The sequence below is a fragment of the Mauremys reevesii genome, linkage group 14 (assembly GCF_016161935.1).
Source record: "Mauremys reevesii isolate NIE-2019 linkage group 14, ASM1616193v1, whole genome shotgun sequence".
NCBI lineage: Eukaryota > Metazoa > Chordata > Testudines > Geoemydidae > Mauremys > Mauremys reevesii.
This window is the reverse complement of record NC_052636.1, coordinates 5536942-5562729: the sequence shown is the minus strand read 5'-3', so window position 1 is coordinate 5562729 and position 25788 is coordinate 5536942. Positions and strand designations below refer to the sequence as shown.

The window sequence follows — 25788 nt, the reverse complement described above, 5'->3', positions numbered from 1 at the left end:
TAGCCACTCAGACCTTATAACAAGTGACAGAATCAACTTGGAAGAGAGACGCTACATGTGCCATGAGTGTGGGAAAAACTTCAATTGGAGCTCTGCCCTTATCAGACATCAGACAATCCACAGAGGTGAGAAACCTTATGAATGCTCTGAGTGTGGGAAATGCTTCATCGATAGTTCAGCCCTCATCTCACATCAGCGAATCCACACAGGAGAAGCGCCCCACACATGCTCAGAGTGCGGGAAAAGCTTCAATCAGAGCTCAGACCTTATCAGACATCGTAGAATCCACACAGGAGAGACGCCCTACACATGCTCTGAGTGTGGGAAAAGCTTCAATCGGAGCTCAAACCTTATCAGACATAGGAAAATCCACACAGGAGAAAGGCCCTACACATGCTGTAAGTGTGGGAAAAGCTTCAGTCAGACCTCACACCTTATCAGACATAGGAAAATCCACACAGGAGAAAGGCCCTACATATGCTCAGAGTGCGGGAAAAGCTTCAATCACCCCTCTGCCCTTATCACACATCGAAGAATCCACACAGGAGAAAGGCCCTACACATGCTCAGAGTGCGGGAAAATCTTTAGTCAGAGCTCTGCCCTGAACACACATCGTAGAATCCACACAGGAGAGAAGCCATACACGTGCTCTGAGTGCGGGAAAAGCTTCAATCAGAGCTCAAACCTTATCAAACATAGGAAAATCCACATGGGTGAGAAATCTTATGGATGCTTTGAGTGTGGGAAATGTTTCTTTAATCGTACAGACCTCATCTTATATCAGAGAATCCACACAGGGGAGAAGCCCTACACATGCTCTGAGTGCAGGAAAAGCTTCAATCAGCGCTCAAGCCTCATTAGACATCAGAAAATCCACACGAGAGAGAACTGTAATAAATCCCTTGACTAGGGTTGGCCAAAAAAAATTCTTTTTAAAAAAATCACATTTGCTCATTCCTACATAGTGATTTTTGTACCATCTTCGCTGTGGTCTCTCAGCTTCACCAGATCAGTTGCCTGCTTCTGCCTTTGCAGCTCACCCTTCTTTGGGGTCAGTCCTGTGATCTTTTCTATCAACTCCTTTCCTTTTGAGTCACAGGAGTGTGTGTCCCTCCAGCCAGGAATGTTCATCACCTCCAGTTGGGGGAGAGGTTTGATTCCAACAAGCTACACTGAGGCAAAAACTACATGTGCCTGACATCCACTAGGACTGCACATGGCGTTGGCTGCTCAAGTTAGTGATCTTAATGTAAAAAATTGTAGTGCAGAGGCAGCCCACGTGCAGGGGTTGGCATTAGCTTTCCCCTTGACCTGACCTAAACTCCATCACTTTCCCTAGTCTAAACAAACCCTGAGCATCCCGGTTATACTGTTCCCCCATTTCACAGCAATTGTTAGTCATCGAGTTCTCCCTTGGGGAACAAATTGTTTCATTCCCAGTTGCTCTGATGTTGTTGCAGGTTGTGCTGGGGAGCAGATGTTTTTATGATCATTTTCCACACTTAAAATATATTGAACTATAACAAAGAGCAGGAACAGGGCAGGGATAGGGAAAAATGTCATTTCACCCGCTGTAACAACAGACGTAGTTAAGGTAAGTCAGAGGGATTCCCTTATTCCCCATCACCATCCTCCTTCAATCCGTGCTAGAACCTAAAAATCCTTTTCCTTTCCCCCGTTGCGGGATGGGAGACTTCCAGAAGTGCTCCCTGTGCTATAGCACATGGCTAAGCACAGAGAATAAACCCCAAATATCCCCTGAACTTTGCTTTTTGAATTCTGTGTTTCCGATTACTTCAAGCCTGGGTATTGTGATTATTTACCAGTTTCTCTAGCACTGTTCCTACCACTGTTTCTGTAACATATTTTGTTTTTTATGGGACAGGGTTGTTATTCCTTTGCCTAACCCCAAGCTGGAAGGCCAGGATGTCTGTTTTCTCTGGCCCCTCCCCACAGACAAATCTGACATGGTTGCACCTGCCAGGAGCAAACAAAAAGCCCCACCGGTCACACACACAAAGCAGATAGACACACACAAGACACAGAAGAAACTGAATTATTTGAGCTATCAACATTTCCACTTTCCCACAGCATGTTAGTTCTGAAGGTTGTTTTAATTTTTTTTCTTGGAACCAGAACTGGGGAAAGAGACACTTGAGTCAGTGGAATTACAGCAGGAAGGGATAAGTCTCATGATTCGTCACTAACCAAATGCTTTGTGAACAGAGTGATAATGTTACTGAATGGTCTGGCTAACCCTGCAGTTAGAAACAATCAGCTCTATAGGTGGTAAATTTACAGAGGCTCTGCTGCTGATCATGAAATAAAAGCACATTACCTTTAAACAGCTGCTATTTCAGTGCCTCAGGAAGTACAGAAAACAATTATCTGTGTTAAAGGAAAGTTGCCATTTCTCAGAGCACCAATTTCTATTGTGTGTGTACAGGAAGGTTTGAATGTGTAGCAGATAGTATAGTAAAACTTAACTATTTTATGTGTGTAACAGGCTCCTGCCCACCTCCAGCAGAGGTTTCAGTCACATACGATGGCAACTTACCGAATGTCACACAAATTAGTCCATCCCTTCCCATATTCAGTCTTTGACGGGAATGTTCGAATGAGGCAGAGAACTGGGAAAGTATCGCAGTAGGAATACATTAAAAAGTGGGATTAATCAGAGCTGGGCTGCAGACAGAGCCTGTTCTAGAGCTGGTGAAGTGACAGGGACACACTCCCGCTAGTGCTGGCTCTGAAATAACGGCAGAAGCAGATCGAAGAGAATGAGCTCATGGGCAGCTGCCCTGTCAGTGCATCACTCACCTGGCAGGTGTTACACAAAACACAGCACTTCCCCCACCCGCCACCACTGCATTATACTGTCCATGGGGCTGTTTGTCCTGCAGGACTTTGATCTCTCTGGGTCGTCCATGGTGATTCATAACAGAGCCATTGGGGAGCAGGAGTCATCCCAATGGAAATCTCTGCACTTCTTTCTCAGTGTTACCTTCTTAGCCCTGGCTTTGGAGGTGACATTAGCCTTACTCCTGTCTTGATTTTAGGTAGGATTGTGATCACCTTCTGGGGCTTGGCAGCTTAGAACTTTTGAGGGCTTTTCTCTGCCTTTTTGGTTCCCACTGCAGTCAGTACATTCTAGACATGGGCATGGTGACCTCCCTGGGGATCTTGACAGCTTTAGCCAGCTTCTTGGTGGCTATTTTCCTGCTCACAGCCACTGTCTTCTTCTCATGCCTTGTCCTGGGGGCCCAGCTGCTGGTTGAATGGGAAGGAGCCAAAGTGCTGGTGACTTTAGCCCGCACCAAGTGGCCTTTGCTCGTCAGACTCCTGAACCCCAACTGGATGTGGTTCTTGTTCTTCTGCACAGCACAGCCCTGGAGAGGAGGGATCTGCAAATGTACATTCATATGATCCCTTTGTTTAATTGACGAAAACATAAACTAGACACTTGTAATAATTGGAGATATACCAATCTCCTAGAACTGGAAGGGACCTTGAAAGGTCATCAAGTCCAGCCCCCTGCCTTCACTAGCAGGACAAGTACTGATTTTTGCCCCATATCCCTAAGTGGCCCCCTCAGGGATTGAACTCACAACCCTGGATTTAGCAGGCCAATGCTCAAACCACTGAGCTATCCCTCCCCCCACTTAGAGGTTTGGATTGATTTCAGCTGATGGACAGGTTTGCTAGGTTTTTATGCATTTGGACAGTGAAATGTTGAGTGTTTACATTCATTTCAAGCATTCCCGTATAGTGGAGCTCCTGAACATAATGGAGAATTGAAATTAAAATGTTTTCCCTTTTTAAAAAATAAAAGAATGAGAGGCTTATTAGAGAGCACTTGGATTTGAAGCAGGGACCACTTGATCTGCAGTCAAACACTCTACCACTGAGCTATACCCCAATGAGAACAAATGCTTTCCCCATTGTAGCTGAAGCATATCAGTGATTCCAATAGCAGGGGCAGGTTCTCTCTGGGGCACAGAGATTTTCCGGGGAGTTGGTGGCTCCTTTCTTTCCTCACGCTGGAGTAAACTCAGCTTCTTATTCCATGGTACATGTTTTATGGAATAACAACAGCAGCTTGAAGAAAGAGCAGAGTGAATATCTCACTCTCAGGGCTGAAGGTGGCCACATCCCCTCTGCCTGACAGTTGCCATTGCAGGAGAGAAGGTTTCAATGGAATTGAATGCCCTGGCTCAGACTAGAGACACAGAAAGGTTTTGCTGTTCGTTGAACAGCAAAGGAAATTGTGTCTGTATGTGAAACTGAGGAGGGACATGAAACGCCCACAGGGTGGCGCAATGCCCTAAGCTAAGGCAGGAGGGGGAAGGAATGGGGCTGGAGGAATGACTGAAGTGGACTCACCTGGGATTGAAATGACATTTGTTTGTGTCGGGCAGTGAGAAATGTGACATTAATTCAGATGCAGGGTTGAAGCTTCTTTAGGTCCTTGTAGAACTTGAACTTGATTTCCCTGAAGGGAGAAAGGGAAAGTCTGGGGCGGCCTTTAGGCCCTCGCTGGAGCAGTGTATGAAAAAGGCTCCAGAGATGCAGCTGGCAATTACAGGCCACTGAGGCTAACGTCAGTACTAGGCACATTGGGTGGAATTGTAGAGCCCAATGATTAGACACATCGGTGAAGGGAATTTGCTGGGTGTAGCGGGTGGTTACCTGCTCCTGCCCTGCGGGGCTTGAAGCAGCCCAGGAGAGGGCTGGGGCTGGGGCAAGGAGCCTGGGCTGATTGGGGGAAGCAGGCTCAGCTGTGGCCATGCCCCAGTCAGGCCCAGCTGGCCCCTATAAGAGGCAGTGAGCCTGGAGCCCAGTCAGTCTCCCTCTGCTTGTAGTGAGAGAAGGGCCTGGCTGCAGGGACCTAAGCAAGACCTCTAGAGTGGGAGCAGGGCTGGGGAAGAGCCAGAGGAGCTGGGAGCTCTGGCCTGGAAAGCCCCAGGCTGCAGGCCTGACTATAGGCTGAATAGGTGCAGGGCTGCAATGGGGCAGCCCAGGGGGAAGCGGAGGCGGCAGGTCCAAACCCCTTTGCCTGTGATGAGTGGCTCATACTGCAGTCTGCCCCACTGAAGGGGGGCTGGATGGAGACTGGGCAGTAGCCAAGACTGAGGTGAAGTGGGGATAGTGGGTGGGGGTTCCCCTGGGGGGGAGACCCAGAACTTTGGGGCTACTGCCAGGGGGTACTGCCAGGGTAAAAGGGGCACTGGGGTCCTGGGAGGGACAGGGGGCCAGCTGCGGTAAGGCGGATCACTGGCCTGCAGAGGGTGCTCTGATGGCTGGAGAGCTAATTCCCAAGACGACCAGCAGGAGGCACCGCCGAGTGAGTCTGCCTCCGCTTACATTGGGGAAGAATGAACATGGTTTTTGTAAAGGAAAATCATGCCTCACGAATCTACTATAATTCTTTGAGGGAATCAACAAGCATGTGGATGAAGGTGATCCCGTGGATATAGTATACTTAGATTTTCAGAAAACTGTTGACAAGGTCTCTCCCCAAAGGCTCTGAAGCAAAATGGGATAAGATGGAAGGTTCTCTCTGGGATAGGTAACTGGTTCAAAGGCAAGAAAGAAAGGGTCTGATTTTCAGAATGGAGAGAGGTAAATAGTGGTGTCCCCCTGGGGTCTGTACTGGGACCAGTCTTGGCTACTGCCCAGTCTCCTGAGTGATCTGGAAAAAGGGGTAAACAGTGAGGTGGAAACATTTGCAAATGATACAAACCAACTCAAGTTAGTTACGTCCAAAAGAGAATGCAGAATGTGACAAAGGGATCTCACCAAACGGAGTGGCTGGGCAGCAAAAAGGCAGATGAAATTCAATGTGGATCAGTGCAAAGTAATGCACATGGGAAAACTTGATCCCAATTCTACATCTAAACTGATGGGGTCTAAATTAGCTCTTACAACTTAAGAAAGAGATCTTGGAGTCACTGTGGATACTTCTCTGAAAACATCTACTCAATGTGCATCGGTAGTCAAAAAAGCAAACAAAATGTTGGGAAGTCATTAGGAAAGGGATGGCTAGCAAGACAGAAATATAATATTGCCTGTCTATAAATCTGGTATGCCCACATCTTGAATACTGGAGCTGGTCCCCCATTTCAAAAAGATATATCGGAATTGGGAAAGGTACGGAAAAGGGCAACCAAAATGATTGGGGTATGGAACAGCTTCCATGTGAGGTGAGATTAATAAGACTATGGGCAGTTTTCAGCTTGGAAAAGAGATGACTAAGTGGGGGCTAGGATAGAAGTCTATAAAATGATGACAGGTTTGGAGAAAGTAAATAAGGAAGTATCAGAGGGGTAGCCGTGTTAGTCTGGATCTGTAGGGAAGTGCTATTTACTCCTCATAACACAAGAACTAGGGGTCATCCAGTGAAATGAATAGGCAGCAGGTTTAAAACAAACCAAAGGAAGTATTTCTTCACCCAACACACAGTCAACCTGGGGAAACTTTGCCAGAGGATGCTGTGAGGGCCAAGACTATAACAGGGTCCACCAAAGAACTAGATAAGTTGATGGAGGATGGGTCCATCCTTGGCTATTAGCCAGGATGGGCAGGGATACAAAACCATGCTCTTGAAGTGTCCCCAGCCTCTGTTTGCCGGAAGCTGGGAATGGGCGACAGGGGATGGATCGCTTGATGATTCCCTGTTCTGTTGATTCTCTCGTGGGCACCTGGCATTGGCCACTGTGGGAGGACAGGATTCTGGGCTGGCTAGACCATTGGTCTGATCCAGTATGGCCGTTCTTACGACCAATAGAGGGCAGTCCCCACCAGCAATATTTATATTTGGTGCACTGAAAGGGCTAACTTTCCAAAGCTGACCCAAAGGTTTAGTAAAAGTGTTTTGGAGAAAAACACTAAACAGAACAATGCGAATGAAAACTGGGAGGTATTGTTTAAGGAGCTTGTTAGATGGGGCATAAGCCACATTTCCTAATTAGCTGAGCTTGCAATGGTCTTCCACTCAACTCGCTGACATTTCTCCATCTGCAAATGTGGTACCCATTTTAAAACCTAGATCCAATCAATTTCAACATGTCAGGGAAGATTCTAGGCATCAATGATCTGATCATTGGGTTGATGGCAGTAAACAAGAGCTTCCCATAAGGCTCCCTCCCTCCCTCTTCCCAAGAGCCACCCTCATCCTCTCTCCCCTTTCTGCTCCCGCATCCTCTGCAAACTTTCGAAGACAGATGCCTCGTGATGGCCTTTGCTCCTGGGGATGTTGCCTCTTGGTCAGGGTTTCGGCCCTTTTGGGGGGAAGGATGCAGCAGATGGCATGTGGTGGGGGGGAGCCCAGGGCCTCCCATGGGCTCTGACTCAGGCCATTCTGAGGGCAACACTTCTTACCACCCCGCTATTGTCCTAAGTTCACAGTTTATCACAGGAAGCTCTGAAGGCTGTCAGCTCACTGCTCGGTACCTCTTCTTAGCCGGATGTGGCATGGCAGCTCTCTCCTTGGGGTGGCAGCTGCCTCTGTAATGCTGACAGATCCAGGTTGGTGACGCGGTGGTGGGCGGGATTGAACCGGGGACCTCTGGAGCTTAGTGTGGGGGCCTCTACAGCATGAACTAAAAGCCACCCGGCTGTTAGCGAAGGCTGTATAGAAGACATGTTTTATTGCTCCCTCTAAGTGATCTCGGTGCCACTAGCTGGGACACACCACCACACCCTGGAGGTGTGTGGGTTACGTACTCCCCCAGCTGAGGAAGCACATCCTGAGCGCAGAGGTCCCAGCTGTAATCCTGGACGACCCCTGTAACAATGCGACCACTGGCGGGACACTACTGAGAGTATCAATTCAGGACAAATTGCTTGGAGCAGGGCAGTCACAGCCCGAGGCTGGGTGCCCTTTACTATTAAAGCACGTCACAGCAGCCATGCAGAGAGGACTTTGGTTTTACCCCACTGGCCAATCGGACGTCATAGAACCAATACCCTCAGCTATTCCAGTTCCCTTCTATCACCACCAGCCCCGCTCCTTATGGGGATGAATGGTTATGAAAACCAATACCCCAGTAAAAGAAAAAAGGTTCTCTTAAAGGACCAAGCCCCAGATGCAGGTCAATAGATGAGTCAGATCTTACCCACAAATCACACTTTTGCAAATCCTTTAGCATTGTTATGGAAAAATTGATCCATGTGTTGTGTTTTCAATCAGATCAGCCTGAGGCCTTTTATTGATTAGAAGCACGCAGGGGAGAACCGTTATGGAAACGGCGTCCCCGAAGCTGGTTACAGACAGCCTTATAAAGCTTAAAACCACAATCGTAATATGCAAGTTAAACACATAATTTCCTCATTATTTTGCTAAAAAATATTGCAAAGTTAATGCTGATTGGAGCAGGAGTAAATTTCTTCCATATTAGGCTTTTCCTGTTCTTACTTATCTGTTCTATGCGGTTACATGTTGACAGTAGGGGATATTACAAAATTGTTTATCAGTTGGGGACTGTTAGGACTTTCCACTGTCTCCTCCATGACCCCCTACTTGGCTTGTCTGGCCGGCCCTGGCAGCTTGACAAGGCCTTGGATAACACTGGATTTTCCCTTACAACATCTAAAATATAAAGGTTTATTCATAAAAAGAAAGAAATATAGGTGAGAGTTAAAATTTTTAAAGGAATTAATTACACACAGTAATGGCAAAGTTCTTGGTTCAGGCTTGTAGCAGTGATGGAATAAACTGCAGGTTCAAATCAAGTCTCTGGAGTCCATCCTCAGCTGGGATGGGTCATTCAGTCCTTTGTACAGAGCTTCAGGTTGTAGCGAAGTCCCTCCAGAGACATGAAGCAGGACTGAAAACAAGATGGAGACGAGGCATCAGCCTTTTATAGTCTCTTGCCATGTGGTCTTTGCTTTCTTTGTCCCAAGGACACTCTTATCCAGCACGGGGCACAGAAAAACCTTAGAGTTCTGTCCATAGGCAGGTCCCTGCAGACCTTGCTGAGTCACAAGGCATATCTGCCTTCTCTCAATGAGTCGATTGTATAGCTGATGGTCCTTAATGGGCCATTAAGCAGGCGAGGCAGAACTGACACCAACTTACCTGGGGTGTTCCCCAGAAGCAGAGCACAAGTTTGAAATACAGGCAGCATAGAGCCAATATTCATCATGTCAACTACAAAAATGATACACATTATAATCAGCCAATCAGAACCTCTCCATAGACCTCTTACACGACAAGCTTTCTACAATATTGGCTGCAAATATAGAACAGTGGTCGCAACGGTGATCTGTACAGTTACAGATTATGTCAATAACGTCACAGGAGGTGACATGGCATCAGTGAGACTGATACTGGAATACTGCCTCCAATTTTGGTGTCTTCATTTGAAAAAGATGTTTTGAAATTGGAGCTGGGGCACCAAAGAGACACCAAAGGTTCTGAGGGCCGGAGAAAAATGCCTTCTAGGGAGCTATTGAAAGAGCTCAACCTGTTTAGCTTATCAAAAGAAGATTGAAAGGTGACTTCATTGAAGTATTGAAGTGCCTTAATGGAGAGAAAGGATTGGGTATTAAAGGGCTCTTGAATCGAGCAGAGAAAGGAATAACAAGACCCAATGGCTGGAAGATGAAAAGAGACAAATTCGTATTACAACTATGGCACAAATATTCAACAGCGAGGATGATTCATCACAGGAACAACCTACCAAGGAAAGTGATGGATTCTCCATCTCTTGATATCATTTCATGAAGACTAGATGCCTTTCTGGAATGTCTTTGCCCCCAAAGTAGCTCTTGTGTCATACAGGAGGCCTGTGATATGCAGGGGGTCAGATTAGATGCTCTAATGGTCTCTTCTGGCCATAGAGTTGACTAATTTCTAAAAAACTGAGGGTAGCATTGGGAGCAGCGTCTCATGTTTCCCTGTCTAGCCGGCTTGCTGCCTAGAACGAACGCTCCTTGAGTGGGGTGATCCACAGGGAGTAGCTCAAACCTCCAAAGTGCCTGGCCAGGGGCAGGACATTAGCCCAGCAAGGGAGGGGTGTGACAGTGACATCACAAAGGCCTTTTGCAGGACCTCAGACTATTGGTCCACGGTGGTGGGGAGGTGGTGACCTCACAGAGAGATGCTGACATCAGCCAGGCAGGACGGGGCGAGGAGCTAGGGAAACCTAAGAGACCCCTGTGGCTTTGCTTCAGCAAGTCTCCTTCTCCAGGTCTCTCTTTGAGGACTGAGAGAGTATTCGGATTCACGGACGTGAGCGCCAGGAGGAACCTCTTTCGAGTTTTCTCCTTCCCTCTTAGTGATTTTACTAGAAAACAGCCATCCCTGTTTAGAAGGTAAGAGCCTCCTGGAGGTTTGAAACCTGTTCAGTCTGATCCATCTGTTGCAGGGGAGTGCTCTGCAGTTCCCACTGTGGGAGGTCCACCCAAAAATGTGGGGCTGAATAGTGCTCGGGCAGTGATCCTCACCAGTGACTGGGCCATCCTTTGGGCTCTCTGGTGAGAACCCTCAGCCTCCCGTCCTCAGTCTCTACCCTGATTGGCGGAGCAGGGGGTTATTGACAGGGAGGAGACTCAGATCCTTGTTGGTCTCTTTTAAGACCAAGGAAATAAGTCAGAACCAGTTCTGTTTGATTAATTTTGCTGTTCTCTGCATTAATGGTCTCTGAGCAGTTCATGATTCTCTCTAACATTGCAGTTCTTCTCAAATACTTGCTGAATAATTACTGTCACTGTTGTTGGTCTGGAGCTCATCAGAATCATAGAATCTCAGGGTTGGAAGGGACCTCAGGAGGTATCTAGTCCAACCCCCTGCTCAAAGCAGGACCAAACCCAACTAAATCATACCAGCCAGGGCTTTGTCAAGCCTGACCTTAAAAACCTCTACGGAAGGAGATTCCATCACCTCCCTAGGTAACCCATTCCAGTTCTTCACCACCCTACTAGTGAAAACGTTTTTCCTAATGTCCAACCTAAACCTCCCCCTCTGCAACTTGAGACCATTACTCCTTGTTCTGTCATCTTCTACCACTGAGAACAGTCTAGATCCATCCTCTTTGGAACCCCCTTTCAGGTAGTTGAAAGCAGCTATCAAATCCCCCCTCATTCTTCTCTTCTGCAGACTAAACAATCCCAGCTCCCTCAGCCTCTCCTCATAAGTCATGTGCTCCAGCCCCCTGATCATTTTTGTTGCCCTCTGCTGGACTCTCTCCAATTTATCCACATCCTTCTTGTAGTGTGGGGCCCAAAACTGGACACAGTACTCCAAATGAGGCCTCACCAGTGCTGAATAGAGGGGAATGATCACATTCCTTGATCTGCTTGAAACGCCCCTACTTATACAACCCAAAATGCCATTAGCCTTCTTGGCAACAAGGGCACACTGTTGACTCATATTCAGCTTTTCGTCCACCGTAACCCTTAGGTCCTTTTCTGCAGAACTGCTGCCCAGCCATTCGGTCCCTAGTCTGTAGCAGTGCATGGGATTCTTCCGTCCTAAGTGCAGCACTCTGCACTTGTCCTTGTTGAACCTCATAGTATTTCTTTTGGCCCAGTCCTCTAATTTGTCTAGGTCCCTCTGTATCCTATCCCTACCCTCCAGCGTATCAACCACTCCTCCCACTTTAATGTCATCTGCAAACTTACTAAGGGTGCAGTCCACACCATCCTCCAGATCGTTAATGAAGATATTGAACAAAACCGACCCCAGCACCGACCCTTGGGGCACTCCGCTTGATACCGGCTGCCAACTAGACATGGAACCATTGATCACTACCCGTTGAGCCCGACCATCTAGCCAGTTTTCTATCCACCTTACTGTCCATTCATCCAGCCCATACTATGGGAGACTGTATCAAAAGCTTTGCTAAAGTCCAGAAACAGCACATCCACTGCTTTCCCCTCATCCACAGAGCCGGTTATCTCATCATAGAAGGCAATTAGGTTAGTCAGGCATGACTTGCCCTTGGTGAATCCATGCTGACTGTTCCTGATCACTTTTCCCTCCTTAAGTGGTTCAGAATTGATTCCTTGAGGACCTGTTCTATGATTTTTCCAGGGACTGAGGTGAGACTGACTGGCCTGTAGTTCCCTGGATCTTCCTTCTTCCCTTTTTTAAAGATGGGCACTACATTAGCTTTTTTCCAGTCATCCAGGACCTCCCCCGATCACCATGATTTTTCAAAGATAATGGCCAATGGCTCTGCAATCTCATCGGCCAACTCCTTTAGCACCCTCGGATGCAGTGCATCCGGCCCCATGGACTTGTGCTCGTCCAGCTTTTCTAAATAGTCCCGAACTACTTCTTTCTCCACAGAGAGCTGGTCACCTCCTCCCCAGACCGTGCTGCAGAGTGCAGCTGTCTGGGAGCTGACCTTGTCTGTGAAGGCAGAGGCAAAAAAAGCATTGAGTACACTAGCTTTCTCCACATCCTCTGTCACTAGGTTCCTCCTCTTTCAGCAAGGGGCCCACACTTTCCTTGACTTCTTGTTGCTAACATACAAGAAGAAACCCTTCTTGTTACTCCTAACATTTCCGGCTAGCTGCAACTCCAAGTGTGATTTGGCCTTCCTAATTTCACTCCTGCATGCCTGAGCAATACTTTTATACTCCTCCCTGGTTATTTGTCCACTCTTCCACTTCTTGTAAGCTGTTTTTTTGTGTTTAAGACGAGCAAGGATTTCACTGTTAAGCCAAGCTGGTTGCCTGCCATATTTACTTTTCTTCCTACACATCGGGATGGTTTGTTCCTGCAACCTCAATAAGGATTCTTTAAAATACAGCCAGCTTTCCTCGACTCCTTTCCCCGTCATGTTATTCTCCCAGGGGACCTTGCCTATCAGTTCCCTGAGGGAGTCAAAGTCTGCTTTTCTGAAGTCCAGGGTCTCTGTTCTACTGCTCTCCTTTCTTCCTTGTGTCAGGATCCTGAACTCGACCATCTCATGGTCGCTGCCTCCCAGGTTCCCATCCACTATTGCTTCCTCTACTATTTCTTCCCTGTTTGTGAGCAGCAGGTCAAGAAGAGCTTTTCCCCTAGTTGGTTCCTCCAGCACTTGCACCAGGAAATTGTCCCCTACACTTTCCAGAAACTTCCTGGAGCACTTTATTCAGGTCATTCAATGTCTGAAATTCAAGATCTGATGGTTAGTTTGTAAAAGCAGCAAAGAGTCCTGTGACACCTTATAGACTAGCAGATGGTTTGGAGCATGAGCTTTCGTGAGTGAATACCCACTTCGTCGGATGCATGTAGTGGAAATTTCCAGGGGCAGGTATATTGAAAATCAGGGCTCTTGGGTCCTATTCCAAACTCTGCCACTGACTGGCTGTGTGACCTAAGACAAGTCAATTCTCCTTTCTCAGCCTTAGCTTCTCCCTCTTTCGAGTAGGGATAATAATGATCCGCTCCTGCCTACCTCATGGTGGGTGGAGGCAGGGCCAGCTCTAGGTTTTTTGCCGCCCCAAGGAAAAGAAAATTTGGCTGCCCCCACCCCATCCCTGGGCTCCCACCCCATAACCCTTGCTGCCCGAGCCCTGGGCTCTGCCCCCCCGCCACCCGCACCCCCTGCCGCCCTAGCTCTGGGCCTCCCCCCCTGCACCCCCCTGGCGCCCAAGCCCTGGGCTCTCCACACACACACCCCATGCCGCCCCAGCTCTGGGCTCCCCCTTCCCCACCAGTGCTCCCCCACCCACACACTCTCTGCTGCCCCAGCCCTGGGCTCCCCCCACCACCTGCACCCTCCTTCCGCCCCAGCCCTGGGCCACTGGTAACTTGCTCCCAGGACGGATCATTCAGCAGGAATTTTGGATGTGCACAGAACACAGACAGGACTGGTTCCTGCATGGTTACAGAACTGCAGTAAAGTGGAACAATTTTCAGCCTGTGTGATTGGAGGAGATCTGAATCCATATTATCAGACTGTCCTCCATAAATGAGGAAAAGTTGAGGTGTCTTTATTATTCTTTGTTTCTATGGGGAATTTGCCAATGCAATAACCCTGTCTTCCTTTTAAACAAACAAAACTAGAAAAAAAATGGCAATGGCTGTTGAAAATAGTAATTCCAGTCCTAAAAACCACTGGGAAGCATTTCTTGCTCAATTTTATCTAGTAGGATGCCCCTGGAACAATGGGATAGAGAAACCTGCATCACTGAAAGTGCAGCCATGGAGACACCACACAGCAGCCTTGCCTAGCAGGGGCAGGGGGGCGAGAAGGGACATCATCCGAGCTCCCTGCATCCAGGTCACTTTCCTCAGCCGGGCTGCGTCAGGGGAGGGCAGAGAGCAGCAGCTTCTGATGCTCCCCTCACAGCCCAGCCCAGGTGGGGAAAGTGACCAGGACGCAGGGAGCACATAGTGTTGCTCCTCGCTCCCCCCACCCTCTGTGGGGCCACGGAGGAGCATTGGGGCAGGGGAGAGCAGTGAGCACCTTTGCACGGCCACACGGTGCCCTTTGACCCCCTGGAGCCCTGGGTGGCTGCCGGGGGCCCCATCCCTAAGGCCGGCCGGGCTCCCCAGCACGAACAGCAGAGACACAGGGAGACTGGCCACCCACTGAGCAGAGGTAGCCTGGGTGGCTCATAATGGAGGCTCGGGGGGGCTCAGCCTCCCCAAACCTTGCGTCGCCAAGGGGACTGTGGGGCCCATGACTAGGGGCCCTGGCCAAATTGGGCCCCCCGGGAAAGTCTCCCCCATGTCGGCCCCAGGGCTGGAGGAGCTCCCACTCCCTGCTACGGCCCGGGGGCTGCACCAAGGCACAGAGCTTCTCTGGTCTCGGGGCCGCAGCGGGGCCGGGGTAAAGGAGTGACGGGGGGGCCAGTGGGGGAAGGGGTGGAACAGAGGTGACAGTGGGTGGGGCCGTGGGTGGAAGGTGTGGAAGGGGGCGGAGCCACACACAGAAGTGTGTGTGGGGGTCATGGTTCCGGTGCTGGGGCCCCCGCACTTGTTCTCCCTTTCCCTGGACTTTGGCATCACCAGCCCCTGCTGAGCGAGTAGGGGTCAGTGGTCCCCAAAATGTGGGGCGTGACTCCTAGGGGAACACAGAGGAAGATTGATGGGGGCACCTCAGGGCCTGAGCCAGCCCCCATGGAGGGCAGGGAGGGAGCCCCACTCAGCCCCACTCTGTCCCAGCTCTTCCCCACCCTCAGCCTGGGCCCCTGGCTCCCAGCCCGCACCCCTGGCTCCCAGCCCGGCCTCGACCCCCTTACCTCTGTCCGCACCCTCTCCCCAGCAAGCAACGGCCCCACTCCCAGCCCCGGTTCTCAACCGCGGCTTCCGAGGGGCCACAGCCATGGATACGAGGGCGCAGTGTGAAATGTTTGGGGACCACTGGGTTAGGGTGACGTCCTCAATCACTTCTCTGCAGTCCAATGAGAGCGATTCCTCCCCCACCCACCCCTCCGTCAGGACGGCCTAGGTACGTTCTGCTGCCCTTCACTCGTACAGGAAGGAGAACAACATTTCATTGCACTCAATCCTAAAGTGATTTGCAACCCACCACCAGCCCAAACTGGTCATTTTGGGGAGCGGCCCCATCATGCTGCATAGCTAGGCAGAGTAGGGGTGTCTGTGCAAACACGGCCTGTTCCTGAAGTCTTCCCCCAGCTCATCACTAGATGTGAGCGGGGAGCTCATTCAGCCCCTGCTTATGCTTAGTATTTAAAACCTCCTTAGTGTCCCTATCTCTGCCGGCCTTAGATTTCTCCTCCTGTCCCTATCTTAGCAGCTCAGATGAGGTGGCTGCATGGTTAAGGTGCTGGACTGCTAATCCATTGTGCTCTGCACGCAGGGTTCAAATCCCATTCTTATCGGCTGCATTTACTCTTCATTCTCCTTTATAGACAACCATCTCCCCCCTTGGTAGAATGACAGATCCAACAATGTTGCTTCTTGCAAACAAAAACCTTCTCAGCATCTCAGCTGCACCCCCACCCTTGCTTCAAATAAAATGTCTAAATCCCAGATTTCTAAAAAAATTCTCTAGTCCTGCATTTCTTAGCTTTTATCTCAAAGGGGAACAACCTCATAATCTCCCCCAAACACCCTGGGACCTCCCCAAATAATTAAACTACCCCCAACCTGAGCAAGGCCACAACAGTGAACCAGAGCTAGAGCCTAGGCCAAGCTGTTCTGAAGGAGGCAACTCAACCATTTTCTCTCTGCTTCCCTTGTCAAAGTCTGACTGAGAAAACAAAATTCCCCAAACTGAAAATTTTCTGCTGAGAAACCACTACTAGTCTGTTTGGGGACTTTGGTTTGAATGTACTATTATTATTCTCTTCTGATTTCTGAATCAGTTTTGTCATCCAGGTGTATTTCCAGCGGTTGAGTTGTGGGGGAGAGAGGCCAACTCATGATGTCTCTACCCCCACCCCCCTTTCATAGTTTCTTCCAACTGGCTAGGAAGTACCTTTGCTAGGATGTGAGTCAAGCAGTGTCCATTGTCGCTGTGCTATCTCGGAGAAGACTGCATTGTACACGGTTCCTGGGATAGTCCTTGGGAGTGTGGAGCCCTTTAATGGGCCAGCAGCGGGTCTGGCTCCTCCATTGTCACACCTGAAAGGCTGGTGGGGGGCATTTCCCAACCTCATCTCAGTCACACACACAGAGCAAAACTTCCCAGCCAATGCTACACACACAATCCAACACAATATTAATGTTCAACAGACCAAGACTTTTGAAATGACACCTCACCAGGCAGACTTTGTACAAACCGTATCATCATTATAGGAGAGTGGTGAATATGGGGCTTCCAGGGTGCTACTTTGAGCACAGAATGCCACCCCTGGGCTGACATGGCAATGGCGACGTACCCTTAGAGTCCATCTCTCCTGAGATAAAGATGGCAGCATGGCTGGCCTGGACCATCTGACGTGGGCTCATGAAGCTAAAGCTGAGAGGCTAAAAACTGTGGTGCAGATATTTGTGTTCACACTGACGCCTGGGTTCGGAAACCCTCACCCCTCGTGGGGTCTCAGAGGGTGGGCTCAAGCCCATCTGTCTGCCCTGTAATTTTATACTCTTGCAGCCCAAGCCCCATAACCCTGAGTCAGCTGACCCGGGCTTTGCGACAGGTGCCCTGGGTGTGTTAATCGCAGTGCAGACATAACATTAGGCTACGTCTCCAGTGCAATGAAACACCCACGACTGGCCCGTGTCACGTTAATCAGGGCCATGCGGCTTGGGCTGTAAAGTTGCAGTGTCCGTGTCTCGGCTCAGGCTCAGTCCCCTGCTCCAGGAGCCCAGAAGGTTGGGAGGGGGTTTAGCAAGTGGAAATGGTAAAACCGCAGGGGAGTATTACCCTGGACACCTGGCATTTCTCCATTGGTCTGTCTGCTCTGGGGCAGGGACAGAAACACGTCCTGCTGCTTTTCATCTCAGACTCGGTGCACAAAACAGGACTCAACCCTCGGCATAAACTAAACGAGCTGCCCACAGATTCTGGCAGCCACAATGAGCACTTGGTGTGAGAGCTCAGACCTGCCCCTGTCCCAGAGGGACGGGATCATCTGTGAGGGGACTGGACCACTGACCTATCAGCTCCTAACTCCCAAACTTTCAGTAACTCTATCATCAGTGCTTGTGAGTGTAATTTAAACCATAAGAAAAACCACACTAGGCTAGACCGAAGGTCCATCTAGCTCTGAATCTTGTTTTCTGACAGTAGCCAATTCCAGGTGCCCCAAAAGCAGCTCAGTAAGGTACCATTGGAACTTGAACCCAGGATCCCCTGTATACAAAACACTGGTTTTAGCCAGCTAAGCCATGGTGCCTACAGCTGCTGAAGGGATCATGTCTGCACACACCTGACTCTCTGCCAACCTCCATCTGGGCCTGACAAGCTTTGCTGGTGTTTGGATTCAGTAAAGCAGAGGAGCAGGTGAAGTTTTACTCCCAAGGTTCTTTGGACAGGTCTACACTACAAAATTAGATCGGTGTAACTACATTACTCAGGGGTGTGAAAAATTTACCTCCCTAAGCAATGCAGTTATATCAGCCTAACCCCGGTGCAGATAGCGCTGTGCCAACAGGAGGGCTTCTCCCATCAGCATAGCTTGGGGAGGGGCTTGGTTAGTGAAGATGAAGAGAATAGGTGGCCCATGGCTCTTGCATTTGGGGAGGCTGGGTGTGAGCGCTGGAAGCTCCCTGGAAGTGGGGGGCCCATTGGTGCCCAGACCATGGCACTGCCCCCCCACCCTTCTCCTCTCTCTGAGGCCCCCCCTGTGCTCCCCCCTTGCGCCTATTTGGCCACTTCCCACCCCCGCGCGTCCACATTGGCTGAGGACGGCTGAGCCACCAGATGCTCGCGCCCCACCTCCCCCCAGGCCGTCCTGCCTCCTGCTCGTGCCTCTCCACCCCCTACCACAAGCTCTGCCCACCAGCCGCCACCACTCTGACCCATCCCTGCAACCCACCCTGCCCACCACCCACACCTCTCTGCCTCTCCCCTGAGACCTGCCCTGCCCACTGCCCCCACCTCCGAGACCTGCTCTGCCCACCGCTCAAAACTCTCTGCCCCTCCCCTGAAACCCACCCTGTCCACGTCTTTCTTCGGTCATCTGTTGTTATTCCATGAAGCATCAAGAATGGATAAAAAGATGAGTTTACTCCAGGGTGAGGAAACAAAGAAGCCACCAACCCCCCGGCATTGCTGCTTTAGTTAAAGTGTTTAGTTAAAACAGCTATTGAATGTCCTCCCTATGCCCCTTGTGTCACCAGAGCACATCCATGCTAGCAGTTCGTGGATGGCAACAGAGAGCAGTGCACTGTGGGTAACTATCCCACTGTGAAACTTGCTGCAGGGTGTTTTGGGAAGGGTTTGCAATGCCTCACGGACTGGTACAGCATCACATGATGCAGGTTTCTCTATCCCACCGTTCCACGGGCATCTTACTAGATTGCCAGCTGCTTTTCAACTGCGGTGTGCGTGGCGGGGTAGAGACTGTTTGTGTTCTGGGGAGAGACAGTGTGTGTGCTGGGGAAGAGGGCGTGTGTTGAGCTAGGTAGGAGCAGATCATTATTATCCCTACTCGAAAGAGAGAGAAGCTGAGGCTGAGAAAGGAGAATTGACTTGTCTTAGGTCACACAGCCAGTCAGGGGCAGAGCTGGGAATAGGACCCAAAAGCCCTGATTTTCAATCTAACCATCGGATCTTGAATTTCATACACTGAATGACCTGAATAAAGTGCTCACAGATGAGCTCCAGACCAACAACAGTGCGCACTAATTATTCAGCAAGTATCTCAGGAGAACTGCAACGTTTGAGAGAATCATGAACTGCTCAGAGACCATTAATGTAGAGAAGCAGCAAAATTCATCAAACATAGAACTGGTTCTGACTTATTTCCTTGGTCTTAAAAGAGACCAACAAGGACCTGAGTCTCCTCCCTGTCAATAACCCCCTGCTCAGCCAATCAGGGTAGAGACTGAGGACGGGAGGCTGAGGGTTCTCACCAGAGAACCCAAAGGATGGCCCAGGTCACTGGTGGGGATCACTGCCCGAGCACTATTTCAGCCCTACATTTTTGGGTGGACCTCCCACAGTGGGAGCTGCAGAGCCCTCCCCCGCAACACACACACACACCCCTCCTGGTGTTGGGAGGAGAACAGGAAAAAGGACAAAAGAAGCAAGAGACAAAGAGAGAGGAGGGAGGGAGGGAGGAAGGAAAAGGTGAAACAAAAAGGACAAACCCCAATGTCCCCAGTGATTCTAAGGGACAAAATCCCAGGTGCGGAATAAAATTCTGCCTCCTTAAGCTCGTGTTTTCCATGCCTAGAATTCAACTCTCACCAGCTGGATCAGACTGAACAGGTTTCAAACCTCCAGGAGGCTCTTACCTTCTAAACAGGGACGGCTGTTTTCTAGTAAAATCACTAAAAGGGAAGGAGAAAACTCAAAAGAGGTTCCTCCTAGCGCTCACGTCCGTGAACCCGAATACTCTCTCAGTCCTCAGAGAGAGATCTGGAGAAGGAGACTTGCTGCAGCAAAGCCACAGGGGTCTCTGAGGTTTCCCTGGCCCCTCGCCCCTGTACTGCCTGGCTGATGTCAGCATCTCTCTGTGAGGTCACCACCTCCCCACCACCGTGGACCAATAGGCTGAGGCCTGCAAAAGGCCTTTGTGATGTCACTGCCGCACCCCTCCCTTGCTGGGCTAATGTCCTGTCCCTGGCCAGGCACTTTGCAGGTTTGAGCTACTCCCTGTGGATCACCCCACTCAAGGAGCGTTCGTTCTAGGCAGCAAGCCGGCTAGACAGGAAAACCTCAGACACTGCTTCCAATGCTACACTCAGTTTTTCAGAAATTAGTCGACTTTATGGCCAGAAGAGACCATTAGAGCATCTAATCTGACCCCCTGCATATCACAGGCCTCCTGTATGACACAAGAGCTACTTGGGTCTGTTCCTAGAATGGAAGCCGCATATTAAACAAATCCCAACAGGTTTGCTACACCCTGGCCTACTCCCATTCTCCACCCATGAATGTTTTGGCTACTCCAACCTCCAAGCCAGACTGCCCAAGCCTCCCACCTCCTGTGTATTTGCTGTCCCTTCAGCAGGAACCCACCAGAACCCCCCTCCCCCTCCAAATAATCCCTACCTGAACTGGCTCCACTGCAGCCGTTTCCCTTCCCTGTCCCATGGGAGGATGGGATGAGCTGGAGCGAAACATGGACGACATCCTGCAGCCTGGCAGGGCGAGAAGGGCAGTTGTGGAGGTTTCAGAACAGGCTTTAGTTCATGTCACATCACGATTCCCCCAGGATCTTTCCCTGCAGAGACACAGCCTAGGCTCCGCCATGCTGGGAACATGCTCCAGCTCTTTATTGCAGGGGAGACCTGGCCCCTGCTGCCAGGCTAAGCCCACAGGGAGATTTTTCAGCCTCCCCAGTAATAAAGTCTCTGAACAAAATGCTGGAAAGGAGCAGAACCAAAGGGGCTGGGCAGGCTCCATAGGGACACTGGCTCCTCCCTTCCCCTCCTGTGCGGCCATGTCCTGTCGCTGGCAGAGATCGGCCCCCTCATCTCCCCCCCAGAGGCAGCCACGTCCGCGGGCTCCCCCAGCCAGCACCTACTGACCCCCACCCACGCTGGGGGAGTGACACAGGACAGCAAATTCCACCTACCCAAGGACAAATTGCTGCAGATAAACGGGCTGGGTTCACATCCCAAAGCTGAGGAGAATTGAAGAATTATGGACAAAATAGGGAAAATAAGAGATGAGAGAGTCAATAATTTTAGGGAAAACAAGGGAATCTCCTTGGATTTTCTAGCCACATGTGCGGAGGGGAGAGAGAAGGGGAAGAACTAGAGAGAATTGTTATCAGGTTTTGAGAGGGAAAGAAATGGCACAAATAGGAAAAGGATGCAAGTAGCTCACCCCCGTGACCATAGGCGTGCGCAGCACATTTCATTAGGGTGCGCACCCAGGGAGCTCCGCCCTAGCCCCACCCCATCCACTGCCTCCCACTTCCTGCCCCCGGCTGCCCCCCTCAGAACTCCCAACCCCCCCTTCTCCTTGTCCCCTGACTGCCCCCTCCTGAGACCCCCCCACTGTAACTGCCTCCCTAGCTGTCCCCCTCCCCCTTACCCACACCCCTGCCCCCAGACAGAGCCCCGGGACTCCCACGCGCCATCCAACCGCTCCCCGCCCCGACAGGCCCCCAGAAATCCTGATCCATCCAACCCCCTCTGCTCCCTGCCTGCTCCAATCCCGCTCCACCGCCCGACAGGCACCCCCCCCGAACCCTCAACCCATCCAACCCTCTTGCTCCTTGTCCCCTGACCGCCCCCTCCAGAGACCCCCAACCCCTAATCACCCCCAACTATCCAACCCCTTCCCACCTCCTGGCAGCTCTGTCTAGTGGCTGCTCCCACCCACACACTCAAAGTGGCGGAGGAGGTTCCCTCTCCTTCGGTGGGAAGGTTGCCTAGTGGTTAAGGCACAGGACTCAGGCTCAGGTGTTTTGGGTTTGAGTCTCTGCTCTGCCACAGACTCCCTGCTTAGCCTTGGGAAAGTCTCTTCACCTCTTTGTGCCCTAGATCCCACCTGCCCAATGGGGCCAACACTGACCCTGCCTCCTGGGCTAAATCCATCCATGGATGGGGGATGGGGCTGGGCCCCCAGCGTAGCTCCAGCCCAGTAAGGGGCTTCTCCAGCTCAGCTCCTCCCGACGCCGGTATCTGGAGCTTCTCCTCCCCCCAACCTCCCCCGCCCCAGCCCAGCTGGGCTCCCCGGGGCACCCGCCGCTGCTGTGACCGGAGCCGAGCCTGGCGGGCAGGGAGCAGCGATTCACGCGGGGGCCCTGGCAGAGCCCCCAGCCCGAGCGGGGTGGGGCAGCCCCAGGGGAGCGGGGGGGGGCTCTGCTGCTGCTGGCCCCGCCCCCCACCGACCCCTGGGGCTGTTTGGGGGGGCTCACTCAGCCCCCCAGGAGCGGGGGGGGGGGAGCAGCGGAGCGGAGCCCGCCCAGCAAACAGCTGATCGCAGCTGCGCCCAGGCCGCCCCCGAGGAAAAGCTCAGCGGAGGAGGCGCCACAAGCTGCCGGCAGCGGGTCATTCCCGGGGGGGCCGAGCACCCGCCTGCAGCCGCCGCCGCCTCCCCGGAGCCCCCACGGGAGGGGGAGCAGCCTCCCAGCCGGGGCTCAGGGCATTGGGGTGCCGGGCTCCCCATGCGCACGCCTGGGCCCAGGACACTCACACACACACTCTGCCCCGGGGCTCCTGGTGCCCAGAGACCGATCAACCCCACCTGCCCCCGCCCTTCCCCGCCTGCAGCTCCGGCCTCTCCCCTCCCGCCCCGCCAGCCGCACCCAGGGGAGCCCCGGGCCCCCGGCTCGGTCCCCCCCGGGAGCCCAGCGGGGCCGGGGGCAGCGGCGGCTGCCGCTGTGAACAGCGGCTGCCCGGCCCGGGCGGCTCCAGCGCTGCTGGCAGCACGTGGCCACCAGGAGCAGCTGCTGGGCCCGGGCTCCTGCGTCACAATGTGCCAGAGCCCCGCCCCCAGGAGCTGCCCTGCCCCGGGCTGTGCCAGAGCCCCGCCCCAGGAGCTGCCCCTGGGATTTGTTCTCCTGCCTCCTTCTTCCCAGCACCCGCCACTCCCAGCTGCTCCCTTCCTGTGTCTGCAAACACCCCTCGGGCGGGCTGCAGCGCTCGCTGGGGCTGACTCCAGTGGCTGAAGTTGCCTCCATCTCTGCTCACCTGGGGGTGGGGGATGAAGAGAGGAGATGGGCCCAGGGTGTGAAAGCAGAATTAGGGGGCAGGGAAAGAAGGACAGTTTGGAAAGGTGGGTTTTTGTGTGGGAGGGGGTGATCCAGATGGAGTCAGAAGCAGTTGGGCAGCAGAGGCTCAGGGAAATTGAGGCGAACCCCCTGGGTGTCCCAGTGTTGACCAGGGATTGTACAGCACCTAGCGCAATATGGGGTCCCAGAGCCGTAACTAGCTATTTTTACACCCAAGCCAAGAATATAAAATTGGTCCCCCGCTGTGATACCCAGCCCCCTTGAAACACCCCCCCAGCGCCACCCATCCCTGTGGAAACACCCCCCCAGCACTGCCCGCCCCACAGAAACAAACCCTCCTTCCCCAGCGCTGCCCGCCTGAAACAGCTGTGGGCCGAAAGGGAAGGTTTGGGGGAGGGAGAAGAAACGGCCCCCATAGGGTGACCAGCTCACACCATCACACCCCTCTTCACCCCCTAGCCCCCCACTGGCCTGCTGCATCTCCTGCTAGTCAGTGCCCCACCCACCACTCGCCTCCTTTCACCTCCTCCCTCCCCTGCCAGAAACTCCCGTGCCCACCCCTAGAGCCCCTGCTGGCTCACTGCTCACCTCTGTGCCCACCCGCCACTTGTCCACCCGCTCGCCCACCTGCTCCCCACTTGCCCCCTCACCCTCCCCCGCAAGTGTAAAGCCTCATTCACAGACCCAGGGGTCACTATATCACTGCACACAGCAGTCACTCAATGCGGTTGTAGATAAATCTCTGCATTACGCATTTTTGTATAACTTGTCTATGACTTTGTATTGAACCTTGGTAATATGTTATATGGGGCCCCTAAGGTAGTGTAATTAAGGTAACAGAAAAATGTCTTTTTGCTAGAAGTAGAATAAGATCTTCCCCCCCTTGGTAATCCATCGCCCTGTGGAGTGAATGAGGTGGGACTGAGGAAGGCATGGAAGGCAGCACCTCCAGACAGCTGCAACCCTTGGAGAGGGGCTGGGAGCCCGACCAAGGCCAATCAGACTTGGCAAGTGGGCTGGCTAGAGAAGAGCCGACACACTGACGGCCTCGGGGGTTAGGAGCAAGCACCTTCCTGTGGGAACCCCCTCTGTGCAGCACTGGGACAACCCCCAGCCCAGAGAAAAGCAGCAAAAAGGACCAACAGACACAGTCCCAGATTTTGAATCTGGGAGATTTGCCCCTTTCCATCCACCGACTCGCCGCTTGCCTCCTCATCCCTCCCCGCCCCCAGTATAAAGCCTCATTCAAAGACCCGGGGGGGGGGGGTCGCTATATCACTTCTCACAGCAGTCACTCACTGCAGTACCAAACATTAAACTACTGAAAATGGCACCCCCCCTCCCCCTCCAGCCACTGACTTTTTGGACTGGAAAGCTTTCCCCCCGATCTCCCCTTTAGAAGACATCCCCAGACAGGCTGAGGGATACTGCTGTGACCTCACCTGGCAGCCCCCAAAGAAGGAATTGGGGGGACTGAATGGACAGGGCCCCTCTCTAGCTGAAGCCTGGCAAGGGAGTTACGTGGATCCCACCAGAAGTTAAAATGAAAAGTGAGGGAGGGGAGGCTCTGCTGGACCTGGGCAGCTCTAGATACAGCACCAGGCATGTAGGAGGATTTCCACTCCTGAGCCATGGAAGCAGAAATTGACTTTTCCTTTCCAGATTTAGCTAATGTTCAGAAAGGGAATCTAGCGCCTGCCTTCCAGATTTGAACACCTCAGCATTCAGGAGCGCTCGACCTCAGTTTGGGCAGCTGTTACTTCATTTCTCCCAAATCAAATATGCTGATCCACTGTCATTTGCTGTAGAAAAAGTAGGATAAAATTGAGCAAGAAATGCTTTCCAGTGTTTTTTAGGACTGGAATTGCTATTTTCAACAGCCATTGCCTTTTTTCTTCTAGTTTTATTTGTTTAAAAGGAAGACACTGATATTGCACTGGCAAATTCCCCATAGAAACAAAGAATAATAAAGGCACCTCAACTTTTCCTCATTTATGGAGGACAGTCTTACAATATGCATCCAGATCTCCTCCAATCACACAAGCTGAAAATTGTTCCACTTTACTGCAGTTCTATAACCATGCGGGAACCAGTCCTGTCTGTGTTCTGTGCACATCGAGAATTCCTGCTGAATGACCCGCCCTGGGAGCAAGTTACCAGTGACCCAGGGCTGGGACGGAAGGAGGGTGCAGGTAGGGGGGAGCCCAGGGTTGGGATGGCAGGGGGTGAGGGTCAGGAGGGGAGACCCAGGGCTGGGATGGCAGGGGGTGTGGGTGGAGGGGGCAGAGCCCAGGTCTGGGGCGGCCGGGGTGTGTGTGGGGGGGCCCAGGGCTGGGGTGGGGACAGCCAAAGTTTTTTTGCTTAGGGCGGCAAAAAACCTAGAGCCGGACCTGCCTCCACCCACCGTGAGGTAGGTAGGAGAGGATCATTATTATCCCTACTCGAAAGAGGGAGAAGCTGAGGCTGAGAAAGGAGAATTTACTTGTATTAGGTCACACAGCCAGTCAGTGGCAGAGTTGGGAATAGGACCCAAGAGCCCTGATTTTCAAACTAACCGTCGGATCTTGAATTTCAGACATT

General features: G+C 51.9%; 1 pseudogene; it reads left to right on the top strand.

The window, feature by feature from the left end:
• Positions 1-25788, top strand: part of LOC120381418 — a 360540-nt pseudogene that overhangs the window by 44103 nt on the left and 290649 nt on the right.